The sequence below is a fragment of the Cornus florida genome, unplaced genomic scaffold (assembly GCF_030987335.1).
Source record: "Cornus florida cultivar Cherokee Brave unplaced genomic scaffold, ASM3098733v1 CherokeeBrave_3.0.0_Hap2_Chr04, whole genome shotgun sequence".
NCBI classification, from domain to species: domain Eukaryota; kingdom Viridiplantae; phylum Streptophyta; class Magnoliopsida; order Cornales; family Cornaceae; genus Cornus; species Cornus florida.
In genome coordinates this window covers 72,896,226-72,915,737 of record NW_026775574.1, presented here as the reverse complement: position 1 = coordinate 72,915,737, position 19,512 = coordinate 72,896,226, and the positions used below count along the sequence as shown (strand labels likewise).

At 35.2% G+C, this 19,512-nt stretch overlaps 1 long non-coding RNA gene across 1 annotated transcript in view; it reads right to left on the bottom strand.

Annotated features, from left to right (window-relative positions):
- The window catches only part of LOC132303519 (uncharacterized), a 28,315-nt gene extending 9,664 nt beyond the window's left edge, over window positions 1–18,651 (bottom strand). The window contains exons 1-3 of the long non-coding RNA XR_009481262.1: window positions 18,553–18,651; window positions 18,264–18,297; window positions 18,115–18,175 (exon numbers count right to left, since the gene is read on the bottom strand). This is a non-coding gene — a long non-coding RNA (uncharacterized LOC132303519). The remainder of the gene's footprint in view (window positions 1–18,114; window positions 18,176–18,263; window positions 18,298–18,552) is intronic.
- Window positions 18,652–19,512: the final 861 nt, after the last annotated feature.

Here is a 19,512-nt window from a genome sequence, read left to right as displayed (position 1 = left end):
AGAACTAGCATACCTGACTAGGACCATATCATCACATCCATAAATGAGTATGATATCATTGATTCTCCTTAGGTACTTAATGATATTTTTCACAATAGACCAGTTATCAAGTCCAGGATTGGACTGATATCTACTGACTATCCCTACTATGTAGCGGATGTCCTGTTTGGTTTATACCATAGCATATATGAGACTCCTATATGCCAAAGCATATAGTTCCAGTCTCATTTGCTCAATCTCTTCTGTCAATCTTGTAAAACTACCTACTGGAGAGAGCAATCCATGTCAATCAAGTAAGAACTCATACTTTGAGTTATGCATACCAAACCTGGTCAAAACTTTATCAATGTTGGATTATTAAGATAAGCCTATTTTCCTTTTAACCTGATCTTGCAAAAGCTTGATCCTAAGAATATAGCTTACATCTTGAAAATCCTTCATTTAAAAGTAATTGAACAACTAGCTCTTTATCAATGACAAAACTTCCACATCATTCTAAATGAGTAGGATGTTATCAATATATATATAGAACAAAAAAATAATGACATTCCCTTGTACACTCATGATTTATTTACTAAGAAATCTTCTGGTATCTTTTTGTAGATTAACTTGCCTTCCATAGGAATCACCCTACTAGAAAGTTCTACAAGATCCTAGAATTTATTAGAATACATAGATTCCAACTCTGATTTCATAGTAACTCGCCAAAATGATCTGTATCCATATCGTTTCACGCTTCCGTGTAGCTTACTGGATCCAACTCATGTTTAACAGGGATGTCTATAACGGTCTCACCTAAAAACATGATTCTGTCGGATTGGATGATAATCCTCCCACTACATCAATGTACCGATGCAGGAATCTGTATACAAGATGATGCTAACGCATCAATAGGGAATTCATCTATTATTCTAAATCTCTATACTAAGTGTGTTCATATATGGTACATCTAGTACTCTTATCATATTCTCTAACACTATGCTACTAGGTATGTGATTCATAATATGATTCTCCTATAGATAAACAGTGAGTGTAAACAATCAACTTTTATCATTGAGATCATAGAATAATCCGTCCTAGTGACATTTTAGAGTAGCTATCAAATCTATCATGCATATGATCTGTTTCTAACTTACTTGTCCATATCAAGCGCACATGTGCAAGACTACCCCATATGTGCATATGATTCAAACTAAGATTTAGTCAAAAATACAGCTCAACGGTATCCTTGAGACAGACTAAGATGGAATGCAATTCATAATGTGCATTGATATCGTCAAAGCTAAACTCTAAAATGAAAGAGATAATGTATAGATCTAACCATGTTAAGCAGAATTCTGTTATTCCTTTTTGACGCCTAAATCCATTTAACGTCAACTGCGGAAAACCTGGTACACCATACTCTCATTGACCATATAGTCTTTGCACTATCCCAAGAAATACTCATATCCACGATTAGATCGGATTGTTTTGATAAGTTTACCTAATATGTGCTCCACATCAGTCTTGACCCTTTCAGAATGTACCAAAAGTTTAAGACTCGTGTCGCATCAGATAAATTTATCCAAAATGTGAGTAAACTTGCTTGGATGTTCATAAGACTACACGTGTCTGTGTGTACCGACTTCAATTGTCCTTTATGTCTATTTCATCTGGCTGATTAAGCCCTTAGAGTTATCTATCCTTCAAAACAGGATTCACAAGTTTGGATTAGGCCCCTCTGTCTCACTAGGTAATAAACATTCTTTGACCAATCTTTTAATCTCATTTTGATTGATTACAACCCAATAATAGACACAAAAAATACAATGAGTCAGGAATAACAATTTTTCTTTTAACATTCAATCTAGAATATGCAACATTAGTTTCTACATCCTGCAAATCTTAAGAGTTTGTGATTATAGTACATTAACCATCTTTCAATGCACCAAAAGTAATCGCATATCTATTCAATTTTATAAAACCAGTTTTACTAAATAACAATCCAGTTTTTATAAACCAAAAGTGAAACAAGAATTAGATAACGTCTTACTTCTGTACATAAAGATAGTTCTCTAATACTAATATCCTCATACTCTTTAATTTCAGATGTAATACTCCCACTGACTTAGCTACAACCTTGTCATCAGGTCAAGTACAAATATATTCCATATCATCAAGGCTTTTGGATTCCTGAAATCCTTGTAACGAATTACAAACATGTTTAGTGGCTCCAGAATCTATCCATCAGGAATTAATAGATACAACCACATAACATGGCTCAATGATTAAATATATATTTTCCTATGCCACGTCATTGCTTAGACAGTTCGTCCTTGAGTGTCATAGTTAGCGACAAAAGAAACAGTTTTCTTCGCCCTCAACATACACTACCTTATTCTCTTTAACCTTTTTGAATACCCATGTTTTGTGCTAGTCTAGTCCTATTCTCATCCTTCTTCTTTACTTTGCCCTTCCACTTGGGCCTAGAAGAAGATAGTATAGACTAGGTTAGATTAATAGGAACGCCTATACTTTTGATTATCCTTTCATCTGTTACCAATTCTATAAGAATATCAGCGAGTGTGAACTCAAACTAATTCCTTGTTTAGTTCACTCTAAAAACCGAACCAGTTTGGTAACAAGGTAATAATCATGTCAATTTGAATCTTACCATTTAAGTCAGCCATATTGACCTCCAGTTCAATTTTTAAATAATAAACAATCATTTTTCAAAATCCGATATCAAAACTGGAGTTCCTCAGGCTATCTTGATAATATTTAAATTTGACACAGTACTTAGGCATATACTCTATCTAATCTTACCAAAACATCTCATTAAGTATCTTAAAGTAAATAAATTAGGTATAGGAGTATACAATACATTTTGTACCCTTACATTATGAATAAAATATCTAAGTTCATTTTCCAGTCATTATAAATGAGGTCCAGTTACATTGAATATGTAAGCAAGCAAATAAACTGGATTATACATAATTAATCTGAATATAAATGCATTCATACAATATGCAATGTGAATTATTAATACTGTCATGCATATTTAAAATTAAAATGAGTTTGTTAACCACAAAATATAATAAATCTCAATCGAACAAAAGATCATTATCATTATTGGTGAACAATCCCTTTTAATTAATGCGGGTCCCTCAACTTTATAGCATAATAAATCAACCAATCAATATGTCAATAACTTATCCTGTTGGAGGAGTTCATTATTACTATTGTTGAGATTCATTTACTATTAGGCGAGCACTTCCATTAAAATAGTATGTGGGTCCCTTAACCACTGCATGAAGAATCGGATAACCAATACGCCAATAACTTATTCGGTTGGCGAAGTTTATTATTGCTATTGGCGGGCAAATCCCATCATCTCCATATCTCTTAAGACAATGCCTTGTCTATCTATATGAAATGATTCTCGATTATGTTTAGCCTTTCTAAAATCACCTAGTATAGACCACTCCGTTGGGGAGCTAACACTATTGATTTTAGATTGAGTGTATAACGTTATTAAAGCTCTAATGAAAATTAAAACATTAAATATCTTGTCATTATAATCTAGACTCTTTAAATCATGCGTAGGGCCTTATTTTTAAAGATCTAACTGCAACGAATATTTAATATTTTAATTTTCATGAGACAACTATTCTTATAATATTAAGACTCTTCAAATCATGCGTGGGGCCTTATTTTTGAAGATCTAATTACAATGGTTTTAATAACGAAGGCCATGGGACAATGTATAAAAATCTCCGCTCCCACTCAATTTTTAATCATTTATAATTACGGTTTTCATTTTATTCATTTACATGATATAATGCATACAAAACGTCTTGATTTTAATCCAATTAAATTTAGAAAATATTTGGACTTTAAACGATTCACTAATATTTAATTTGAGGCACACTTTAAAAATAATTTACAAAAAATAATTTTTCGTTTCCCAATAAATGCCCTCAAATTAATTAGCAATCAAATCCAATTTATCTTCATAATTTAATTAATATAAATCAAGTCATTTAATTAAATATCATGAATCCAATGCATGAACAATAATTAATTAACAATTATCTATTCCATGCATCAGATAAATAAATAAATAACAGACAGAAGCAATTTAAATGGCCAATGGATTCAGCTTTTAACATTTATATGCTCTAAGTAATGCGTGAGGGTCTATCATAGGCTTCTATACATCTGCAATAGGTTGTAACTTAATCATACGCGCCACCGGACACAATTGGACGCCTCAAAACTCATCTGATGCACCTGCACGCGCTTCTGGAGGTTACCAGCGTGTGTTACGCGCTCCCACGCGCCTGCACGCGCTGGGAGAAGGCTGGAGAGTCTGTCACGCGCCTTCACGCGCGTGGGAGCACTTCCACACGCCTGCACGCGCGTGTGGAAGAAGTTGCCTTGTGCTGGCGCGTGCGTCTCACGCGTCAGCAATCTGTTGACTCTTCCTTTGTCCGGTGCGTGCTCCTCACGCGCCGGAATCCTTGTCCTCACGCGCCAGCAAGCCACTTCGTAAAGCCTCCTCCAACGTCTCTTCTTACTGCCAGCGATGCTCCGGCCACCGGAAAAACGCCGAAAAATTTCAGAAAAATATGGAAAAATCCCAGAAAATTAAATTAAACCTCAAAAAATTCCAGAAAAATTCAGAAAATTACTGAAACATAATTTAACCCTTTCGGACTTTCTTGAAGCTTCATAGCATCCTTTGATGAAGATTACATGGCTTTAAAAATATTTACAATTTGAAATACAATGGAAAAAATTAAATTACATCATTGAACTTTCAAACGGCTAAATCAAAGCCTTACTTACATTCATTCAAAGATAAAATTACATTCAATATACCTATAAGCTTTATTCATGGCCCAAACACACATCATCATCCATTCACAATTATACATACATCATTATATATCAATATATAAAATCATACATCAACATACATCAATAAAAATATATATGAATATAATTTTGGATCCATGATCTATGATTTTCAGAAAATCATGATCTCTAGTAATGAATCAAACTATGCTCTGATACCACTGTTGGGAAACGTGTTAGTTTTAAAAACTTTTCGAGGGATTTTAATTCATATATCTTGATTCAATACATAGAGACAAGTTTTATGCAAAAATAAAAATATGATGTATTATTCAATTAATGGATTGAATACTTACATCAAAGGTCTGAGTAAACCTTTAAAACTTTCCTCTAAAGTGAATGTTCTCACTTATTGTAAATCCCTTAGCAAGATGCCTTCTCCTTGGATCTCCATCTTCTTGGTAATTATTTTGCCTTTAGGAATCAGTCATAAGCCTTCATGAATGACCTTGGAAAATTAGGTTTGTGGGAGCCTCCATTAGATGAGAACATAAACCCTAATTTTCTAAAGAGAGAAAATATATTCCTTTTTCCTTCTTCCAAAAATCACACCCCAAAATATACATAGACCATGTATATTTATAGGTAACAAAAAGATAAAGAAAAGGAAACAACAAATCATTCTCAATCTCTAATTCACATGTCTCAAATCTAATATGATTCCAATATCAAATTGGGCTATGAGTGAGAATTCATTAGGCCTATTATTTTATTGGCTATAATGAATTAATAATTGGCCCGGTCCATGGACCCAATTCAATTAATTCATAAATAAATTTCTACTCCGCTAAAAGAAATTAATTGAACTCCAATTAAATAATAAATAACATATAAGTCAATATCGCACTTTGACCCCTCTATGCATAATTAGTTATCGGATAGATAAAGCCATCAATCCGACTACTTAATTAATATATTTATTTTGATACCTTTGATTATTTCTGACTCGATCACTATAAAACATTTGTTTGACAAAAATAATAATTTAAATAAATAAATATATAATAAATCATTTTGTCTAAAAATACACGAAGGCCTTCGAATTTACTTTGTGATCAACCATAATCAATACAAAATAAATACAAGTAGCAATGATACAAATATTGAAAATATAACCCTCTAACTATTAATTACATAACTACCCAAAGTGTCAGTTTAAGAATCCCGAAGAATCCGCCGAACAAATCAAAGTAATTATTAATTAATACAAGAGTCTATACTTTTCTCATGTTTAAGAGTCAAATGCCATGACGGTGATAGGAAGCAATTGCATACGATGGCTCTCGCAATATATCTCTACCTAACGCGAATCCAGTTCAAATCTTAATTAATTATGAGTCCATCCATAATTACCGACTATGAACAATTTATGATTACTATTTATATACCATGCATTGTTCACCATCACATACATATATATAAATATCTTTTGTAATTAAATGGACACTATCAATTCTATAATAAATCGAAACATAATACATTGAATTTACCAATTGTATAAAGCATAAATATTTCAGAAACGTTAGGAACATATGTCACTATAATCCAAATAGAAATTTGCTATACCAGGGCATATGAATCCCAACAGTACTCTCTCACGCAAAGTCGCAGACTGTCAACCTTAAGCTGTTACTGTTAGCATTCTCATTCATAGTCCTAGTTTTACATAAGGAGTGAACATTAAGCTTCTAGCATTCATATCTATAATTGCAAAAAAAAAAAATAAAAATAAAAATCAAGCCAAATGAAAGATATACTATTAGTATTCTCGCAGCTAACTGTCAACCTTATGTTACTTATCAAAAAAAAAAAAAAAAAAAAACTGTCAACCTTATGCTGTATTTGCAAGTAATCATTTACACACAACCCCATAGAAGGTTTACACAATCTATTAGGTGCTATTCTCCATATTTTGCCTTGCAAAGGATCTTTGACGATATACTCTACAAGATTGTTGAATGCTATGCTGATGATTAAGAGGAAAAAGCGAAGAAATCATTTACAAGATATGCGTACACTTTTTAATCGCCTTAGAAAATATCAACTCAAGATGAATCCCCTCAAGTGTGCATTTGGTGTCACTTTAGGAAAATTCCTAGGGTATGTGGTTTGTCGTCGTGGTATTGAGATTGATCTGTCTAAATTCGAGGCCATTTACAAGATGCCGCAACCCAAGAATTTATGGGAGTTTCGAAGTTTACAAGGTCAACTTGCGTTCATTCGTCGGTTCATCTCAAATTTGGTTGGTTGTTGTTAACCTTTTAATCGACTCATGAAGAAGGACGCTCCATTTATGTGGGACCAAGCCTGTCAAAATGCTTTTAATAGTATCAAGTACCTTCTCAATCCTCCAGTGTTGGGAGCACCTGTACCCGAAAAACCACTAATACTTTACATTGCTGCGCAGAAGAATCGATTGGTTCCCTCCTTGTTCAGAATGATGAAGAACATATAAAGAAGGCCTTATATTACTTAAGTCGCAGGCTCACCCCAACAGAACAAAAGTATCCTCCAATTGAAAAGACATGTCTCGCGTTTGTCATCGCCTCTAAGAAATTGAGGCATTATTTCTTGGCACATACGATACATCTCATCATTGCAAGAGCTGATCATCTCAAATTTGTCATGTTTAAACCAGTCCTTTCTTGACGCTTGACAAGGTGGTAAATTTTATTCAACGAGCTTGAAATTGCTTGTGTGTCATGAAAAGCAGTGAAATGACAAGTCCTAACAGATTTCTTAGCTGACCATCCTATTCCAGCCAATTGGGAAATTTCTAAAAATTTTCCTGATGAAAAAGTCTTTCTTGTTGACATTCTCCCTACATGAATGATGTTTTTCGATGGGGCGGCACGCTCAAACGGGCCGGAGCTGGTGTAGTTTTTGTCTCTCTAAAAAGATAAGTTATTCCATATGCTTTTGCTCTCGCTGAAAAATGCTCAAATAATGTAGTTAAATATCAAGCCTTGATCATCAATCTTCAAATGGCGAACGAAATGAAGATCATGGATCTCGAGATATATAGAGACACTAAATTGGTGATCAACCAACTTCTTAAGAAGTATGAGGTTAAGAAGGATGATCTAGTGCCGTACCATCATTATGCCTCTCACTTGTTGGAATGGTTTGATAGTGTCATGCTAGAACATATTCCGAGGAAAGAAAATCAGATAGCTAATGCTTTGGCAAATTTAGCTACGATGTTGGCTTTAACTGATGAGGACCTGGTTAATGTTCATGTATGCCAACGATGGGTCTTGCGACAAGTCTTAGAAGATAAGTTCAAATAAAGTAATCTAGTTTCCATCATGGCTATTGAAGAATAGGACTCAAGGCGCCTATCATCAATTATCTAGAATATGGAAAGTTTCATGAGGACCTACGCTACAAGACTGAGATACAGAGATGAACACCTCGTTTCATCTACTACAATGATATGTTATATAAGTGTTCATTTGAAGGCCTTTTCCTTCACTGTCTTGGAGATGACGAAGCAATCCTTGAAGACGTAACTTGGCATTCTCTTCACTCATGAGACCTTGTATGGCAATCTTTAACGAGTGAATTTGTTGTTCTAATGGAAGAACAACTTCTACACTATAAACAAGAGAATGCGGAGTTGCTTGAGTAGGTGTGAGATGTGTAGTGAAATATGCCCACAATGCTTCTCCCATTTGCTCATGCCAATCTTTCTTTTTCTTGTTGACTACTTTCTTAAACAGCTCGCAAAGAGTTTTATTGAATGCTTCCGCAAGACTATTGGTAAGGGCGTCATATATGGAGAATTTATGTTGCTTGAAGCCAAACTTCTCACAAAGCTCGGTCACCTAACTATTTTTGAAATTCTTTCCATTATCAATGATGATGTACCGAGGGACACCATAACGATAATTAAGGTTAGACTTGATAAAATCAACAACTATCGCTTTTTTCACTTGTTTGCAATGCAGCTTCCGCCCATTTAGAAAAATAATTAGTAGCTTCCAAGAAGTACAAGTGACCTTTAGAAGACTTGCGTAGAGGACCAAATATATATAATCCATATGCTTCGAATGGCCACGACGTCACCGTAGGGTGCAACAGCTTCGGCAGTTGGTATATGAAATTAGCATGGAATTGACAAGTTTTACACCTCTTTGCATACTCTATGCAGTCCTTGACCATGGTAGGCCAATAATAACCCATTCTCTTGACGCAAAAGTGAAGCTTTGGACAAGATTGATGGGCTCCACAAATCCCATAATGTGCCTCCTTAATTGCGTGGATTGCTTCGTCATCTCCAAGACAGCGAAGGAAAAGGCCTTCAAACAAACACTTATACAACGTATCGTTGCACTAGATGAAACGCGATGCTCGTCTCCGTATCTCAGTCTTGTGGCGTAGGTCTTCAGGAAGCTTTCTATGTTCCACATAATCAATGATAGGACGCCTCCAATCCTTTTCTTCAATAGCTTTGACGGAAACTAGATTACTTTCTTTGAACTTATCTTCAAGGACTTGTGGCAAGACCCATCGTTGGCATACAGGGACATTAACCAGGTCCTCATCAGTAAAAGCCAACGTCGTAGCTAGATTTGCCAAAGCATTAGCTATCCAATTTTCTTTCCTCAGAATATGTTCTAGCATGGCGCTATCAAACCATTCCAACAAGTGAGAGGCATAATGATAATACGACACTAGATCATCATTCTTAACCTCATACTCCTTAAGAAGTTGGTTGATCACCAATTTAGAGTCTCCATATATCTCAAGATCCATGATCTTCATTTCATTCACCAATGATGATCAAGGCTTGATATACAGCTACACTATTTGAGCATTTTTTAGCGAGTGCAAAAGTATATAGAAAAACTTGTCTTTTTGGAGAGACAAAAACTACACCAACTCCAGCCCATCTGAGGGTACCACCCCATCGAAAAACATCATCCATGGAGGGAGAATGTCAACAAGAAAGGCTTCTTCATTAGGAAAATCTTCAAAAATTTCCCAATCGGCTGGAATAAGATGGTCAGCTAAGAAATCTGCTAGGACTTGTCCTTTCACTGCTTTTCGTGACACATAAGCAATTTCAAACTCATTAAATAAAATTGACCACCTTACTAAGCATCCAGAAAGGACTGGTTTAGACATGACATATTTAAGAGGATCAACTCTTGCAATGATGAGATGTATCGTATGTGCCAAAAAATAATACCTTAATTTCTTAGAGGCGAAGATAAGCGTGAGGTATGTCTTTTCAATTGGAGGATACTTTTGTTCTACTGGGGTGAGCCTGCAACTTAAGTAATACAAGGCCTTCTCTTTACATTCTTCATTATTCTGAGCAATGTAAAGTATTAGTGGTTTGGTTTTCTAGGTACAGGTGCTCCGAATCTTAGAGGATTGAGAAGGTACTCCTTGATACTATCAATAGCATTTTGACAGGCTTGGTCCCACATAAGTGGAGCATCCTTCTTTATGAGTCAGTTAAAAGGTTGACAATGCCCAGCTAAATTTGAGATGATCCAACGAATGAAAGTAAGTTGACCTTGTAAACTTCAAAGCTCCCGTAAATTCTTTGGTGGTGGCATTTTCTGAATGGCCTCGAATTTAGACGGATCAAACTTAATACCATGATGGCGAACACATACCCTAGGAATTTTCCTGAAGTGACACCAAATGCATACTTGAGGGGATTCATCTTGAGTTGATATTTTCTAAGATGATTAAAAACTGTACACAGACCTTGTAAATGATTTCTTCGTTTTTTCGTTTTAACCACCAAATCATCAACATAGCAATGAACAATCTTGTGGAGTATATCATCGAATATCCTTTGCATGGCACGTTGGTATGTTGCTCCCGCATTCTTGAGTCTGAAAGGCATGACTTTTTAGCAATATATGCCTTTTAAAGTGCAAAAGGCGGTTTGCTTCTCATTCTTTGGAATCATCCTTATTTGATTGTACCCAGAATAACAATCCATGAAAGAGAGGGCTTCATGCCCCGTGGTCGCATCTACAGTGAGCTCAGGGATGGGAAGAGGGTAAATCGTCTTTTAGGCATGCTTTGTTCAAATCACGAAAGTCCACACAAACTCGTATCTGTCCATTTTTCTTCTTCACTGGAGCAATGCTCGAAATCCATATCGGATATTTGACCTCTCGGATAAATCCTACTTCAATTAATTTGTTAAGTTCCTCCTCTATCCTCATAACAATCTCTTGACGGAAGAAACGTTAAGACTGTTTAATTGGACGTGTCCCATGTTTGACATTAAGATTGTGCACTGTAAGTTTTTGGATCAAGACAGACATTTCTTTATATGTCCAAGCGAAGACATTTGTATTCAGATAACAACTGAAAGTAATTATTTTCTTCTGAGGGGCTCAGGAATGCACTAACGAATACTAGTTTGGGTTAATCCTCAGTTCCCAAATTAATTTCTTTGAGTTAATCAACGGTAGTTTTCCCGCTGTCTTCTAGTGTTGGTGGAGCTTTCTCAATGTCGTCTGGTTGTTTAGAGTCAGATTCTTCTTCAGCAGTGATGTGGTATGAAGTAACACAAGATGCTTCGTCAGTATCTTATGTTTTGTTAGCTTCTTCTGATTAATTAGTGAACACAATGGTTCGCCTTCGAGCTTTTAGTGTAACGTCATTAGTGACATCCACCTTTATTTTACGTTTCATTCGCGAGGGCACCAAGCTCCGAGCTTTACTATTGTTCACCATATTAATGTTAGCTTCTTCTGATTTTCCACTCTTGCTACTTCTCAGCAATATGTCATTGATAGTTCCAATTCGAGAAAAGATGTTCTTCTAAGGCTGAGGTTGCAAAGATTTTTTTCCTTGGTCATGAAAAGCTTATTTTGTCAAAAACAGAGATACGAGGCAAGCTGTTGGTATGAGAACTTGAGACATTTAATCTTTGGCTTGATAACTTGTCAAACACAAACGTTTGAGGAGATGGAGCTCCTATATGGTCGAAGACTGACTTTTGACGAATGGACTGTTGGCCTTGGCCATCCTTAACCTCTTCAATACCAATGCACAAAGTGTTCGACTTTTTATCCTTTCTTGTAATTTGAATTTGAAGTGGCTCAGATGCTGCAAAACCAGGACCAGACTTGGGTGGATTGATCTTATGCCCTTGTTCCTTCAACTTCTTTTGTGTCTCACTTAAGGCCGTGCACTTTCTCACCAGTGACTTCATGGATGAGTTTTCCAAGGCTTGTAGGATTTGTAAAATCATACCCAGACTCAGCAAAGAGCTTGTATGCTTTAGGATCGAACCCTTATTCAGTTTTTTGTTTTGAAAGTGATCTATGTTCAACTGGAAATTGAGAAGGTCGGACGAACCCTTTCAATGAAGACTTGGCAAACGAAGACTTTTGAATCTTCGTGAGAGGAAGAGTTAACTCTCCTTGCAACTTTTGTAGATCTTCTTTTTCTTTGGTTCGTGACATCTTTAATTTAACTTCCTTGGTTTCAAGTATCTCGATGACAGGTGACTGCCCTTCTTGTCATCAAAATTTTGGAACATACTTTAAAATATGTGTCGTCTGATGTACTTTTATCGAGACCTCTTGCGTTTTAGCTACCTTTGTAGTATCCGTCACTGGAACATCTAACGGGTCACACAATGCTTCTTTTGTTTTTGTTGATTCAACTTCTTGTGTAGATGGATGGTATGGGATGGGCACCTCCAAAGGTGTATCGGGCTCGATATAAAACTTGGCATCTACAAAGTGAGTTTCTGCTTCTGTACACGGTTTATGGTCTGCCACCACTGTTTGCACACTGTTTTTGTAGAACTTGAAACATTGATGAAGAGTTGATGGAATGACGCCATTAACATGAATCCAAGGACTTCCCAACAAGAAGTTGTAAGAAGTCCTTGCATCAATTTACATGGAATAAAGTTTCAGCATGGAGCTCGCCAATAGTTAAGTTCACACGAATCATACCAATGGCTCTCTATCCTCCTTGGTTAAAATCTTGAATAATGAGACAACTACGAGCTAACTTGTCGACTGTGATGCCGAGATTTTTCATCGTCAATTTTGGCATGAGGTTCATTGCTAATCCACCATCAATAAGAATTCGAGTAAATTTTTGTTCTCTTATGTAACCAGAAATGAAGAGAGGATGATTATGCGGCTTTAACCCCAACTGAAGATCCTCGTCAGTGAAGGCAATTGTTGCACAACATGAATCGGCGACTTGGGAGCGGATTCACCTTAAATTCGCAAACTTGAATTTTTGAGAGTGGGGATTCTAATTTCCAATCCAGCTCTTGTGTGCACTAATGTGTTCATATAATAATAATAATAAAAAACCTCAACAATTGAATGGGTGTGGCAGAAGAATCGAACTCATGACCTATTTAAAGGAGACAAGGATGCTTGCCAGTATGCCATAATTTTGTTTCTAATATATATAAGAAATAAAACTAAATAACTACTTCATACATTTACTTGATAAATACCTGATTGTTTTTAAATAGTCTTAATATTAGAAAAGGAAATACAAAATAATATTTAATGAATAGAAATGTTAACGTATTAAGTAGAATAAGTGTATATTACTATATGTACAGACGCCTTAAGACCTGCTCTCAAAAAATTTAGACTTTAACGTTCTCACACTCTCGCTCCCACTTTATGTGACTTAGAGCACGAAAAGTTTACAAAAAGATGGAAATCCAACTTACTATGAAATTAAACTCGGGTAATATCCAAATCCTTATGGTTCACAAGCTTTTAAAAAATGGACACCAACGTAATTTAATCGATATAACATTGAATGAACTTCATGAACCATGTGCCCAAGTGGAATTAGTTGCATCTCATCTAGGACTATAGGCCTACTTGAAGGGTGATACCTTGTGGCAAAAGAAGTAGAACGCACCACACCTTACATATGGATCAATTAAAGAAGTTAGTGCTCTGTGACCAAGTTTAGAGGCATAAGATTCAATTTTTCATCTCAATTCGATAAAGCAGGAGGATAAGGCTTTCCAAGGAGAAAAAATGAGTTAATCAAGGTTTATGGTTAAGTCAAAGGTATAATATCAATTTCCCAACTCAAGTATTAGCTGAATAAATTTCGCGGACTTCTACACTCGCTCTCTTGCTTTCCATCAAAACTCTCAAACCAATTTTAATAGGGAGTCATCACAATATGAATTATTACTATTTTTTAATAAGAGCACTCGTGCGGGGAGAAAGCATACCGTATACAAAAGCCAAAAAAACACAAAAAGGAAACTTTAAACACAAAAAGGAAAATCTATCCACAAAATCCCCAATATATTTACAATAAAACCCATTAATAAGAGCACTCCCGCGTACATGGCTTTTCAACACATTCCACTCCACAAGCCTATCTCCTCACTACCAGTGCTACCGTGTTTTTCCAACTCTACCAACCCATAGACTACCTCTACCCATTAATTCTCTCATGAGACTACATCTCTCTTAATCTCATACATCTCAACCCAAAACCTAGGTATCTATTTATAGAGTTACAAACACCGTGTTGGTAACTCCATAAATACAAACCTAATTAGAATAGAAATTTGAGACACAATTTCCAACACTATCGTCTCCTTGGCTCTTTTTATAGTGCATCAAAGGTCTTGCACTTCTACTAAATCAAGTTGTCAACAAAGGGCAAATAACCTTCTCATTTTGCAGTCCTGATATAACGGGAGTGAAATTCAGAATGTTGCAGATTTGATTGATCATTCAACTAAAAAATGGAGAAAAGAGCTGGTCACTAGTTCTTTCGATAGAAGAGATGCTGATTTAATCCTCCACCTACCTTTTGGAAAATATTGTGGCTCACATTTAAGCATTGGGAACTTACATCAGATGGAATGTTCACTATTAAAAGTGTTTAAAAGACACCTATGCAATTAACGCAAAAGGCATGACCTAAGTGCAAGAGGTGCTGGCAGTAGTCATCAACAGGAGTTGTCATCATGGTAGAAAGGAATCTGGAAAAATAAGGTGCCAAGGAAGGTTCACTTTTTCCTCTTGCAATGCTGCCATTAGGGGTTGCCTGTTCTTGTTAACCTCAAAGTGAGGAGAATGGTGGAACATGTAGTGTGTAAGAGGTGTGGTGAGGCTGAACAATCTATTGCTCACATGCTTTGTTTCTGTCCTGTTGCAAGGCTGGTATGGAAACAAGCTCTTTTAAAATTGGTTTTGGGAACGAGCGGCATATTTCTTGGGCGCATATATGGATTCAACTCAATGATATTTTGTCTAAATCAGAGAATATAGTTGAACAGCTCAATGGTATATGTTCATGGGCTGTGCTTACATTATATTTGATCACACAAGTACACAATATAATGTGCTTCAAATATGGACTGGATCTGTATTGGCCTTATACCATCTAGTTCACGAGCTTAAAGAGCCAAGCTCAGCATTTTTTGGGCTCTGTTTGACATTAAATGAGCTTGAAAATTGTGTTCAAGCTTGCTTCATTTACTTAACTAACAAGCTAGCCGAGCTTCTGACATGATGAGCCAAACCCGAGCTGTTCATGAGCATACTTTCAGAATAGCTGTTGATAAGTTAAGTAGACGAGCTTTACAATGTAAACATAGAGAGGTAGAGAGTGATGTATGGCCACGGTAGTTAATGGATGATTTGAACCAGGACTATACTGATCTTCTTTATCAATAAATTTGATTTGCTTTCACACATGCACAAGAGGGGGTTGGGGGTGGTAGGTGAAAATAAGCAAAATACTTTGAATAGCTGTATAATTTAGGAGCTTCAAAATTTTGATCTCTAGCCGCAGGTTGCTAGTTTTGGGTTCCAGGCTCCTTTTTTACCTGGTGCAATAACAAAGGTGACGGGAATACAATAATGGTGAGATTAGAGAGAGGCTTGTGTACTTTTGAGTGATCCTGAGCTATTGCTAACAATGCATTACATCACCTTTCAGTTGCAGGATTGGATCAGAGTTCTACTGTTTGATTTGAATGAGTCTTTGTCTAGGATTAAAAGACAATTTCATTTGGCATGAGATGGTTGAAATGGAAGGGATTCAATCCACTTGTTAAACAGGTTTGGGAGGACTTGTACAATGGTTCAGTCATGTTAGGAATTTTCCCAAAAGTACCGCTCACCAGTCCGATTCTCCCATTTGGGAGGGGATGATGCAGATTGATTCTGATTCTGATGCCTCTAATGACTGATTAGGTAAATCCTTGAATTCCATATTTACTTTTGGTTGTAATCCTACAAGGCAAGATTGTGCACCTGGAGTAAAAGCAAGTTCCAGAATTCACTGGCTAGAATTACAATGCTGCAAGATCAATTGTCAAAGCTGAATTTGTGTGAAGATTGGTTTGATAGACATATATATACATAAGAATAGAACGAGAGATTGCCTAGACGTGAAGAGCGAAATAAATGTATGGAAGCAGAAATCCTGCATTGCTTCGTTGAGGCATAGTCACAACACTGCCATGTACATTCACTGGAAAGCGATGATTCGGAAGAAAAAGAATGCAAATTCAGGTATTGAAGACTCATCAGGTAATTGTGTGGAGACTAAAGACTAGGTGAGGTATGGGGCCGAAACTAATTTTTCACAGCTTTTTTCTTCATCTACGGCCTCTCATTATTCCTGTTTTTGGGATATGGTACAATGTAAGGTTACCGAAGAGATGAATTCAGAGTTTTTATGGGAGTGTTTATAGAAACAAACTAAATTCCCAAATAGTGAAATGGGCCCCTTTAAGGCTCCGAGACCTGAGAGTTTTACTCCACTATTTCAGTCAAATTGGGATAATGTTAAGGACTTAGTGGTGGGCTTTCATTATTTTTGCACTCTGGTCCCCTATTGAGAAGTTTTTTTTTTTTTTTTTGATAAATAAATATTTTATAAAAAACGCTCAGAAGGGGAGCGGAACCCAAATATTGTGATGATTCCAAAGATCAAAGATTCGGAAAAGATGACCAAGTTTTGTCCCATTTCCTTGTGTAATGTAATGTTATTATAAGGTGCTAACGAATGGTGTTTGCAGAACAGAATGCAAGCACCAAATCTTTTACAAATAGTAAAATACATAGAGCATTATGAAGAGCACACATCCAAATTTAAGTGGACCAAGTCTTTTATGAATATACATCCATATGTCAAGTGGGAAAGGGGAATTGTATTTTTGGAGGAAGAAGCACGAGTTGACAGGTGGATCCTTGTGCTAAGGCCACGTGATGTGATACAAAATGACATCACATGTTGGCTGCCACATAGGAATACATAAACAACAGTGGAAGGAAAAAGTTTAACTGTCAATCATAAAAATAAATTCAAAATTTTATAATGAGTTTAATGGTCTATCATAAAATATATTCAAAACATTATAATGAGATGCAGATTGCAAACGAGCACACTAGCCAAGAGAATGAATATTAAATTAAGAAATTGTTTCATCTACAACTATCCACTTGGTACAAGGTGAGACCAATAGATAAAGGGTGTATATATATATATATATATATATATATATATATATGTTTCAAGGGAAGTAGACAAACCGTTCGACCCTGTCCACAACTTTAGTACCCCTATAATTAAAACAAATTAAGATGTAAGACACATTATGCCACATACTACAATTGTTCCAATGCAACTCTTAAATATAGCCATATGAACATTATACCAGTAAAAAGTATTACTACAAGCTGTCAACAAAGCCGGAAAAAAAAAAAATACAAGTGGAAACCAAAAATAACTAAACGTCTCTCAATAGAACAGAAAAATGCTAATGTTGCAACAATATCATCGACACCTTTAGATGATAAAAGTGGAAACCAAAAGAAATCCAAATCTATCGTATATACATCACTCAAGGAGTAAAAGATTAAATCCAATTTATTAAAGTGAAAGAGGGGAAAAAAATTTTAAAAAATGCTTTGATGTTGCATAAAAGCAATGCCAATCACAATGAAACATCAAGAAAGAAAGATGGCTCACTATTTCAGGCTTCAACCATTAATAAAATTAAACAAGGTAGAAACAAAGAAAAACAGTGCCACTATAGGATTGCAACAACCAAAAAGTCATAAAATATAATAAAAAAGTGGAGACCAAAATATAAAATGCCAACCAGACCTTTTTTTTTTTTTTTTTTTCAAAAAATAAATAAGTAGACAAATAAATAAAAACTAAACTAGTTAATTGAGAGCCGAAGAGCAGAGTGTAACATACCCCATAAAGAGTACAATGGTGCCACCGAAAAAAAGATAACCACCAATAGCTGGATATAGTGCTGATGTGGGAAGACAAAATTATTTGCATTAGTAAAAACTGAAACCCAATAAATTAAGAAAGGGAAGGTAAGGTGGAGAGAGAATTACTTTCTTTAAAAAATTGATACATCTTGGTGGCAATCTGAAAGAAACATTTATACAAATTAATGAGAAATGATAGGAAAAACAATTTTATCATCAAAATTGAAAAAAAATAATAATAATAAACAAAATAAAACATTAAAAGGGCAAATTATTTGCAAAAATCAAAGCAGGAGAGCAACATACTCTGACAACCAATTATTCTGAAAACCCTAGCACGGTACAGAAGAATAGCATGAATTTCCCCACTGAAATTTAAAAATCAAAAGAGAATGAGAAGACGAAGGTGACTTACCAGTCACGAAACCCTCCGACTGTGTTGCTTCTCTACTCTTCGTCCCCCACTTTCTTTTCTTTCTTCTCACAGGGAGCAAACCGAGAATATAGAAGGGGGTGGAGAATTGGATCTTATTGTCTTGGGCCCCTTTCCCAGTCTTTTCCTTTTTAACCCTTTATTGTATGTAAACTCTATCCTCATAGGCCCAAAATTAAAGCCCAGAAATACAATCTATTAGAACAAGCAAAAAAAAAAAAAAAAATCCCCCTTTGAAGCTTATTTATCTAAAAACTCTCCGGTTTTTTGTTGGAATTTTGAGATATTTTCTTTAATTGTTAAATTTAAACTGCTATTTTATTGGCAATAATGTCCCACCTATCATAAATAAATAAAAACACATCTCTCTCCATTTGGGGTTTATAAAATAATTTGGTCAAAATTAACTGTCAACAACATATATTAGGAGGTATAACATTGTTTGATAAGTGATAAATAAGATTTTTTATATAGCATAGTGCTTCTTTTTTTTTTTTTTTTCACCTTTTATATTAAATGACCACCTTGTCACTAATATCTTTTTCTTTTATCAAGTCACTAATATACAGTATTTTTCTTTTACTGTTGTATATTCTTTTAGGTTTTTTTTAGATGACTTGTTTGTTTATTTGTTGAATTTTGAACTCTCTTTTTTTTTATTTTTATTTTTTTTATCAAGAGCTTCTTTTTTTTTTATGTTGAATTAGTTTATCTATTCTCGTTATCTTTTTAAAATTTTCATATCCCAAATCCCAATTCATACTTTGAGTAGACATATTGAATAATATAAATAACAATGATTAAAAAAAAAAAAAAAAAATCACAAAACTTTATGTTAGAAAAATTCCTTCCCATGCTAAATTAAAAAAAAATAAAAATCCGTTAATTATTTTATTCCTATTTTTTCCTTCCAATAAACTTATGGCACCCTAAATAAAAGAG